This window comes from Rhincodon typus, chromosome 27 (assembly GCF_021869965.1).
Source record: "Rhincodon typus isolate 14 chromosome 27, sRhiTyp1.1, whole genome shotgun sequence".
Taxonomy (NCBI): domain Eukaryota; kingdom Metazoa; phylum Chordata; class Chondrichthyes; order Orectolobiformes; family Rhincodontidae; genus Rhincodon; species Rhincodon typus.
The window spans coordinates 25692856-25702342 of NC_063358.1; positions in this window are offsets into that span (position 1 = coordinate 25692856).

The following is a 9487-nucleotide window of genomic DNA, read 5'->3' on the forward strand; positions in this document are numbered from 1 at the left end:
TGTTTATTCAGATAAACTCAGGCCAGACCTCCAGGTGTTTCTTTAAATATAATTACTAACAATATAGTCATGATAATTTAAGAGTAGGCAATCGATGCCTGGAACTGCTCTAGTTCCAACCTTCTCCTAGAGTCTTTATCACATGACTACTGAGATGACAGTTACATTATAGCATGCCTCTGAAGCCATCAGCATATTTATCAAACCCTATTTCTACTCTAAATCCCTTTGTTCATCCACTTCATATTCCCCATATTGAAGCAACACTTATTACTTAAAGCTCCATCCATCACTGTTCCACCCACTCAGTTTAATCTAATCTATTTATATATATAGATACATAGGCACTAATGTATAGATATATGTTCATACTTTTTGAATTTTGCTAGACCTCCTAGCTTACAATGACATACAAATTGGAATATGCTCCCCTCTTTTACCAATTTCTAGTAATGTATATACAGAGCAAAAATGTTAAGACCTCAGTCACTGCCTGTCAATCCACAAATATCTCTTTCATAACAATACCCTGCTTCCTACTTATTGGTCAATTAGCCTCCAAATCCACATACTTTAATTTTTAGCTACTGTAAGACCATTCTCGAGTCTGCATTGTTCAAGCAAGCAGAGATTTTATTCAAGCATATGTAAGGAAGAAGTTCATCTCAATTATCCAAAGAACCTCTCAATCATATTACATCCGCATCACACATTTATAATTCTTCAACTTCAAGCAGGCCCCTTTATCTCAGCCTACAGCTTTAAGTCTACTAGTTTCCATGGTAACCCACTTGTCCTGTATGGCTTTCAGTCCCTTTATCTCCCTGCTCTGAGTAGCAATGAAGAATTGTTACAACTGAAATTGAACAGAGTTACATCTAAGACTATCAAGATTTTTAATTTTACCCCTACCAATATCAAGCACATTGTCCATACACATCGCTATTAAAGTCTTGAGTCTATTAAAGTCTTGAGTCAAATCTTCTCTAGTGAAGAGAGTTCAGAAAGTCTATATATGTGACATTCACTAGTTCTCCTTCACTTACTGTCAAAAAAGGATTAGTTTAATATAACCAAAATTCCAAAAATCATGTTGACTCTACCAGTCAGCCTATTTTTTTCTCTTACCTAATGAGATTCCAGGCTCATTTATCATCTGTTGGTTAAAACAAGCATTAAAAGCAAAGAACATTTGAAAACTAATTGTTAATTCAGATCATTCAACCTTTCAAGCCTAGTCCACCATTCAATAATTCTAATCATGTATATACAGATAATGTATATTTGTAACCTCAATCCATTTTCCTGCCGGCTCTCCCCACTCCCATAAACATTGAATCACTTGTAAGTCAAAACTCTGATTCAATCAATCTCAACTGTAGAGAATTTCAAAAATTAATGCTCAATTTTTTTTATTGCCTGAACATTATGGCCTAAATATTGTGATTTTGTTTTGCTTACGTGTCAGTTTCATCAGGTTTCAGATTGTGTCTCTCCACCTGGTCCTCCAGTGAGTTTTCTTGCTCTATCCTACCAAACTCTCCTCCTGCCTTATGGCACCTCTTTCGCACAATTCTCACCCATCCTACCACTGCCATTCCAGGAACAATTCACCAATCAGCAAATATCCCAGAATTGACCAACATTAGCACCATCTTTAAATGGTCATAGAACACCCAGAAAAATCAATGTTAGTCCGGAACTTCCCTGCCCCAGCTCCTGACATTTGTCCCAGTCATGGCAAAGAAAGAAAAATTGCACATTGCTTTTGTAGTGATTGTAACAAGGTCAGCCAGGTGGACCTCATAGAGTATGAGTTCCATGACTGGGGCTGTTAATCTGGTCCAATCAAGGAACCCTGGCTGACAGATAAGAACAGGAGTGTCAGACATCCTGTTCACTCTGAGATCTGGATCTGAGGTAGCTGGATCAGTATGAAGGACTCTCCATGTGTAACTAAAAGGGTGACTTGGTGACAGGAAACCGGCCTCTGTGGAATTATTTCAGCTTTCTAGTCTGAAATCTAGAGGTCCTGCTAGATGGGTGGCACAGATACAGGATGTCCTCTTCCCCCAGGACCAGCAGAGTAAAGCTATAAAACTGAACCATGCCAGCCTGGTTGGAAGATCTCTAAGGTTTTGGAGTAGATTTGTAGCTCGGGTTGTGTCTGAAGATCAATTATCTTCTCCACTCCAACAGTGCAAGTGCCATTATTCTTTCTCCAATGCCTCACATTCACTGTATCTCTGCTACTGTACCCAACTCATACCATGGCTCATGCTGTAACACTCTCACTATTGCCTGCAACATCTTCCCTCACTCACCTCAACCCCTGACACCACTAACCCTGCATACCATCTGTGCTGCCTTCTGACTCACTCAGAATACCCCTGCACCTACACTAATAGCAATATCTGTGCCACTCACTTTAATGTCTCTTAATACTTAATTTTCTCTCATTCCAAAAAAAACGCACATTAGAGCAGAAAGAGTCAAGAGTGATGGGAGGATACCTGACATTTAGCTCCTCACTCCTTATAAGGAGGAGATCCTAACTCTGATCTACCCGAATGGTTGACTAACCGTGCCTAAATCCCTGGACTGCTAGCAGATGCTTCCCTTTACTTACTGTACTAGGACGTCCCTGACCACAGGCTATCTCCCTTGACTTGCCTGAGGACTGCGGATAACCATGGCAAGCAACCTGGTTTGACATCTATGCTAAACAACACAACAAAATAGCAGTATAATGCCTGATATCTCTGGCAGAGGGTCAAAGTGCAAAACATCAAGGCAAGACAGAGATCCTGCAAGCATTCAGGCAGGCTCGAAGTGAGAGAGCACTAGGAAAGCATGCCATCTGTGCAGAGATGCAGCTGAGTCCAGCTTATGAACTGGGTGTGTGTCCCTGAGTACAAAGTGTCCTTGCTGCAGCATTACAGTGATAGCTCCCATTGTGCTCCAAGGTGCTGCATTGAAGTGCAGATGTATACTGTAAATGATTCAGACATGGGGCTATGAGGATTGTTAGAGGCTGGCGCATAAAGAATGCCAATGTCTGTGAACATTGGGTGTCTGTGGCTGGCGCCCATGGAGCATGCTCTGAGCGTGCTGTCCAACATGGGGGTCCTCTGGAGTAAGTGGTAAGCTGAAGTCGCCAGGAACCCACTCTGAACGCCACATTGAGAAGTCCCAGCATCTAGTTTATTTGGTGGGTTTGCTAAGATAGGAAGCTACATGTTAATGAGGTGTGTTGTTCAGTTAATTCAAGCAATAATCCCCCTTAAAAGGCAACTCACTACTGCCAAATGAGAAACTCGCCTTGATGCCAGCCAATTGCATAAAAGGTACATCAAGTTATTCGCAGGCCTCGCTGGAGTTATCGCGCAATTCTGCCATTTTTCTTGCCATTTCCCATGTAGTTCAAACCCTCATAACAATACATCCGTTGCTATATTTGAATACTGTAGTTACCTATACATAAAAACAGAAATTGCTGGAGAAACTCAGCAGATCTGGCAGCATTAGTGGAGAGAAAGCAGAGTTTTGAGTCCACTGTTGTGAAGAAGGCTTATTGGACTTGAAACATTAACTCTGCTTTCAGTATAGTTGCCCACTTTTGTCGCTAGCTGATTTACATATGTGAAGAGGAACACCAAGTGGCTAAAGCAGGATACTGCAGTAATACTAAAGTTCCCGAGCTTTACCTTTCCTACAGGCTGAAACATTGAGATTGAGAAAATGACTGATACATCATGAAAAATAGAAATTGTTCCTGCTGTTTTAATTTGAGTGTGAGATCATCGTGTACAATGTATTCAGTTTAACTTATAGGTATCCATACACACATTCATGTTCCTGTTTCACATCCTCAATGGCCTTCATTTCTTGTACAAACCTGATTGAATCTTTCCAAATAGCAGCAATTTTCTGCTCACAGTTACTTAAGATGGCGAGAGGCAATGTGTTCACCCCATTAGTCTGTTTGTATGTAAACAATATATCTCATAAAAGAAGGGACAGATTTCAGCTAAACATGATACACAGATAGTGTATGACCCAATGAAGAACTGATTATTTTTAAGCAATGATGTGAATCCGGATCCAGGTTATGCAATTTTTTAAGGGATTCATTCATTAACATTGGGACATAATTGACTCTTTTTAAAAATATTGTTGATTGTTTTAGAATGTTGTAGATCATCTCAGCTGCTGTAGTACAGTTTGGCAGAACTGTGAAAATCTGAGCAGAGCTTACAAAGCAGATTGTGGGATGTTACTTGGCATGAAACTTCCTCAGTGGGGTCTTAACAAGTTTTGTTTTAGCTTTGAATTTACAGGCAAAGAAAAGCCGCGAGGAAAAGCATAATTGTAATAATATTGAATTAACATTGTGTTCTGGATGCATATGTTTTATGATGAGTACCATCTTCATTTTTTAATCAATGATTTGCATGTTTCAGAAATGCATTGAGTATGTATTTGCTAACATTGACAAACATTCACTGTAAATAATGACCTGCTTAAATGTTGAAACACTAAAAGCCTCCTGTTGTCATCCCAAGGGACAAGAACTTCCCTTCTTTCCTAACAGACTATAGGTGGGATCTCTAGAAAGGCTCTGACTAGATGTTGAGTGATGTCCCTGGATTGAATATTCTGGTGAAAGGCAGAACCTCTGACCTCCTGCCCATAAAATTTGGGGTTTTACCTATAAATGCATATGTAATAACCTCAGAAGAATATGATCATGCAAGAAAACCACTCTCTCTTGAATAGAGGTACTTCCTGCCTTTAGGCTCACCCCCATGCTTAGTCTCAAAGAAACAAGATTTTACTCTATGAATCTTTCAACCATTTTCATCAAAACTCAGCTGGTTCACTGATGTCCTTTACCTAAGATAGGAAATCATACTTGGTGCGGCATACATGTCTTGTGGTAGGAGCCTTGAGATACTGTTAAATGATTGTTTATTGAGCCAACATTGGGAGAGTGTACCCAAGAAAAGATTCACAGGTAGCATTCTAATTCAATGAGGATTCATCAGAAATGTATACATTTTAAGTCATGTAGACAGTAAATTGCACGAATTCTGAAATTGTCTGTTTGGTTTAGATAAACATCTTGATTTTCACACATTTCAAAAGTGACACAGTGTCTATTACCACTTCCTATTTTCACAGGTGCCATCTCATCTCCTCTCCAAAGCCTGTGTTTCATTGCCATCCTGGATTAAACCCCATTGCTTTGTATTTCTCAGCATTGTACAAAGTCATCCTCATATTCCATTTCCAAATAAGGCCTCAGGTTTACTGCTGGTTCAGCACACTGCATTTTCACAGAAATTGTATCTGTCTGCTGCGTCAGCTTGTTTATGCAGTTTAACTAACTTTTAACTTGTCTACTTTCTTGAATAAGAATAAATGATAATTAAGTTAAATGATTTACATGATTATTACATATGGAGTTAACTAAAAATTTCTCCTTCATGCTAATCCTGGCTGGAGATTCATGTAGATTTACAGGTTTACTCACATCATACACAAACTCCCCCCTAACATGTGTGACTGCAAGTCTACAGCAATGCGATTTGCTCTTATTGTATGATTACATAGATCACAGAAAGTCAGTGTACCTTTGAGAGTAAAAAAGATATCACAATACGTGACATTCCATTATAAAAGTCACCATCTCACCTTTAGTAGTCACAGTGCAATAGTAATTCAGCAATGTATAGTGTTAAGTAATGTAGCCATAACAATTAGTGAGCAGAAAACCCAGACTATGTATAAGTCTCAGACTATTTAACAATATAGTATTGTTAAAAAACTTCAAGATATCTGTCTCAACAAGAACCAAGTCTTCCTTGTAAATGTAACATGGGCTAATATATAGGAAAGCACTCAGAGCATATCATAATGGAAGTGGGTGTTTGACTCAAGAAACCACATCAATACGTAACTGCTTTCTTAAATAGTCAAGCAAGCCAGACACAATTAGAGTTTTCTTTTCAAAAATACACTTGATTCATAACATTTGTATGTAAAATTGTTTCAACCTGAACATTATCACAACTTTCAAGAATATTCAACATGTCCCAAGACACATTCACTTAATTTGATTATAATACTCAATATTTACAAAATAGATTCCACATTAGGTACATAGCCCAAGGACAAAGCATTTCAGATTGGAGTTAATGGAAATTGCAACATGTTCTATACAACATGTTCCACCCTGAGGTGCCTCAAGACATTTTCAACATTCTTGGTTTTCTTCACTTTGTTCTAGTTTTCAACCCCATAGGTCAGTGATCTATCTTGTTTTCCCCAGACACATTTTTTAAAAATATTCATTTATGGGATTTGAGCAGTGCTGGTTGGGTCAACATTTATTGCTATTCCCAATTACCCTTGAGAAAGTGATGATGGGCTGCCTTCTTGAACCACTACAGTCTATTTGGTACAAGTAGACTCTCAAAGCCATTAAGGAGGTAGTGTCAAGCTTTTGACCAAGTGACACTGAAGGCACAGCAATACATTTTCAAGTCAAGATGGTAAATCTGTTGGAGGAGCCATGCAAGTGGCTGTGTTCTCATGTATCTGCTGCCCTTGTTTGGAAGCTGCTGTCAGAGGAGCCTTGATGAATTTCTCCAGTTCAATTTCTGGTCAATGGTAATCCTCAGGATGTTGATAAAAGGGGTTCAGCAATGGTAGTGCAGTTGAATGTTAGGGGATGATTGTTAGATTGTCTCTTCTTGGAAATGGTCATTGCCTGGCACTTGTGTGGTGCAAATGTTACTTCCCATTTCAGACAAAACCTGGATATTGTTCAGGTCCTCATATATTGAACATGGATTAGTTCAGTATCTGAGGAGTTGCAAATGGTGCTGAACATTGTGCAGTTGTCAGTGAATGTTTTCACTTCTGACTTTATGGTAGAGAGAAGGTCATTGATGGAAAATGGTTGGGCCGAGGACACTATCCTGGGAACTCCTGTACAGATGTCCTGCAGCTTAGATGACTGTCTTCCAAGAATCATACCCATCTTCCTTGTGCCACGTATGGCTTCAACTAGTGGAGAGTTTTACCCTGAACCCCATTGACATTGAATTTGCTAGGACTCTTTAATACGGCTTTCAGTTAAATGGAACCTTAATGTAAAGAGCAGTCACTCTCATCTCCATGATTGAACCAAGGCTGTAACAAGGTCAGGAGGTGAGTGGCCCTGGCAGAACCCAAACTGAGCATCAACAAATTGGCCATTGCTAAATTGTGCTGCCCGATAGTACAGTTAATGACACCTTCCTTCACTTTTCTAATGATCTAGAGTAGACTGATGGAACGGTAATTGTACAGGTTGGATTCGTCTTGCCTTTTGTGAACAGGAAATACCTGGACAACTTTCTACTGTTGGTGACAGTATTGTAGCTGTACTGGAACAGCTTTGCTTGAAGGGTGGTCAAGTTCTGGAGCACGCATCTTCTGCTGAAATGTTGTTGAGACTTTTGTAGTATCCAGTGCCTTCAGCTGTTACTTGATCTCATATGGAGAAGATCAAATTAATTGAAGACTGGCATCTGAGATTTAGAAATGGTAACAAATGCTGGCCTACCAGTGACACCCAAGTCCCATTGAAGGATTTTTAAAAAGCTATTTTTCTCTTTTGTTATTTATTCATTTTGTGGGATGTGGGCGTCGCTGGCTGGCCAGCATTTATTGCCAATTCCTAGTTGCCCTTGAGTAGGTGATTGTGAGCTGCCTTCTTGAACTGTTGCAGTTCACCTACTGTGGGTTGACCCACAATGCCGGTAGAGAGGGAATTCCAGGATTTTGACCCAGTGACAGTGAAGGATGGCAATATATTTCCAAGTCAGGATAGTGAGCGGCTTGGAAGGGAACTTGGAGCTGGTGGTGTTCCCATATATCTGCTGCCCTTGTCCTTCTAGAAGGAAGTTGTTATGGGCTTGGAAGGTGCTACCTGAGGAGCTTTGGTGAATTTCTGCAGTGTTTCTTGTAGATAGTACAGACTACTGCTACTAAGTGTCAGTGGTGGAGGGAGTGAATGCTTGTGGATATAGTGCCAAAGAAGTGGGCTGCTTTGTCCGGGATAGTGTCAAGCTTCTTGAATATTGTTGGGGCTGCACTCATGCAGGCAAGTAGGGAGTGTTCCATCACACTGCTGACTTGTGCCTTGTAGGTGGTGGACCGGCTTTGGGGAGTCAGGAAGTGAGTTACTCGCCGCAGTATTCCTAGCTTCTGACCTGCTCTTGTAACCACTGTGTTTATGTGGTGAGTCCAGTTGAATTTCTGGTCAATGATAACACCCAGGATATTGATAGTGGGGGATTCAGTGACGGTAACACTGTTGTATGTCAAGAGACGGTGGTTAGATTGTCACTTATTGGTGATGGTCATAGCCTGGCATTTGTGTGGTATGAATATTATTTGCCACTTGTCAGCCAAACCCTGGGTATTGTCCAGATCTTGTTGCATTTGAATGTGGACTTCTTCAGTATCTGAGGAGTTGCAAATGGTGCTGAACGTTGTGATGTCATTGGCAAACATGCCCACTTCCGACAATTTGATGGAGGGAACACTATCGATGAAGCATCTGAAGATGGTTGGGCCTAGGAAGCTACCCTGAGGAACTCCTGCAGAGATGTTCTGGAGCTGAGATGACTGACCTCCAACAACTATAATGATCTTCCGATGTGTCAGGTATGACTCCAACCACTGGAGAGTTTGCCCCCAATACCCATTGATTCCAGTTTTGCTAGGGCTCCTTGATGCCACACTCAATTGAATGTAGCATTGATGTCAAGGGCTGTCACTCTCACTTCACCTCTGGAATTCAGCTCTTTTGCCCATGTTTGAACCAAGGCTGTAATGAAGTCGGGAACTGAGTGGCTTTGGAAGAACCCAAACTGGGCATCAGATAGCAGGTTATTGCTGAGCAGGTGCTGTTTGATAGCACTATTGATGACACCTTCCATCACTTTACTGATGATCAAGCATAGACTGATAGGGCAGTAATTGGCTGGGTTGGATTTATCCTGCTTTTTATGTGCAGGACATACCTGGGCAATTTTCCACATTGTCAGGTAGATACCAGTGTTGTTCCTGTACTGGAACAGTTTGGCTCAGGGTGCAGCAAGTTCTGAAGCACAAGTGTTCAGTACTATTGCTAGAATGTTGTCAAGGCCCACAGCCTTTGCAGTATCCAATGTCTCCAACTGTTTCTTGATACCATGTGGACTGAATCAAATAGGCTGAAGACTGGTATCTGAAATGTTGGGGAATCACTGGAGGAGGCCGAGATGGAACATCCACAAGTCACCTGAAGATTGATGCAAAATCTTCAGTCTTACCTTTTGCATTGATGTGCTGGGGTCTTCTATCATTGGGGATGGGAATATTTGTGGAGCCTCCTCCTCCAGAGAGTTGTTTAATCATCCACCACCATTCATGACTGGATGTGGCAGGA